Source organism: Nannospalax galili, unplaced genomic scaffold, assembly GCF_000622305.1.
Source record: "Nannospalax galili isolate Female #2095 unplaced genomic scaffold, S.galili_v1.0 scaffold1222, whole genome shotgun sequence".
NCBI classification, from domain to species: Eukaryota; Metazoa; Chordata; class Mammalia; order Rodentia; family Spalacidae; genus Nannospalax; species Nannospalax galili.
The window spans coordinates 466,301-467,680 of record NW_008348070.1 but is presented as its reverse complement, the minus strand read 5'-3'; the positions used below and the strand labels follow the sequence as shown (position 1 = coordinate 467,680).

General features: G+C 39.0%; 1 pseudogene; it reads right to left on the bottom strand.

The window, feature by feature from the left end:
- The window catches only part of LOC103743238, a 17,777-nt pseudogene that overhangs the window by 8,850 nt on the left and 7,547 nt on the right, over positions 1-1,380 (bottom strand).

The following is a 1,380-nucleotide window of genomic DNA, read 5'->3' as shown; positions in this document are numbered from 1 at the left end:
ATTAAAAATATGTATATATAGGATATTAAGTTGGTGGACTTTCTCTTTTTACATAATTTCTAGGTCCATGGTTTCAAGCAGAATCCTGGATTTCTTAAGATGCTGAAAGACAGAGTACAGTGAAGATCGAATATGCTACAACTGGTTTTCTGTAAAGTTCTTATCAAAAGTGGAAAGAGACAGGCAGTTGGAGATTGTGATGAAAGAAATTGGAATGACGAAATTTCTTTATGTCACACAACAGAAAGTTATGTTTAACATGCTTTGGCTGGATTCACTCAGGATGCCTTTGATAGACCGGAAACCAAAGGTTGTGTGTAATTCTTAATTTGTAGACACATTATTCCCACATTTTGAAGTCTCATGAGCTTATTCTGCAGGCGTTATGGAGTTTCAGGACCCAGAGCTTGTGCTTCCTTGAACTATCAGGTAATAGAGACCACCCGGACTAGCACTTTAGAAAGACCCATTGTTTATTGAAATGCTGCTATATAGACAGTCTCAATATTTTCTATGAGATCATGCTCTGAAGAAGTAGAAACACAGAGAATCCTATTCCAGAGCAACTATGATTCCTCTACTTTGGTAAATTCTCTTCTTGTTGCTACCAAAAAAGAGATTGGAAATTCTTCAAGGCAGAGTAAAGATTTCCCTGCTCTCTAGGGCCATTACCTGAGCTGTGAGATTCTCCTTTACCACCGCTGAATATCCAAGGCTTTGAAGCAGGTCTTGCATATTCAAAAGGTCAATGTTAGCACAATCTCAATCAAACAGATTTTTTTGTTGCAGCTGACGAGGGCCAGGCATGTTCAGGCCTCCTCCACTACTGAATATATCTACAATTAAGAGACACAGAGTAATTTGACCAAGGGCCCTCCAGTTTGCCTCCAAAATCTAAACAAAACAAAGAAGAATAATTTGAAAGTGAGGAAACAGAATGTGTGCTAATCAACTTATGCTCTCCTGATGAAGCAATAGAAGCTGAGACTGAAAATATGGGGTCCTAGTTTCCATTTAGGCTATAAGTTGGCTTGAGTTAGGTAGTAAAGTGAAGTTGACTTATGCTCTCCTGATGAAGCAATAGAAGCTGAGACTGAAAATATGGGGTCCTAGTATCCATTTAGGCTATAAGTTGGCTTGAGTTAGGTAGTAAAGTGAAGTTGGGGTTATATTCTGGGATGAGGTTAAGGAAATGGAAAAATTTAAAAGAACAACACTCTGTCAGATTATGTCCAATGTCTTGATCAGAAGGTATCTGTGCCAACTAAAAACAGTACGTCCCAGGGTCTGTTCCGATCTGGTTGGGCTAAGTCCTGTCTCCTGATTCCAGAGCTCATCACCTCATCTGCCTTTTCTGTCTTCATCTTTTTGAAATGATCA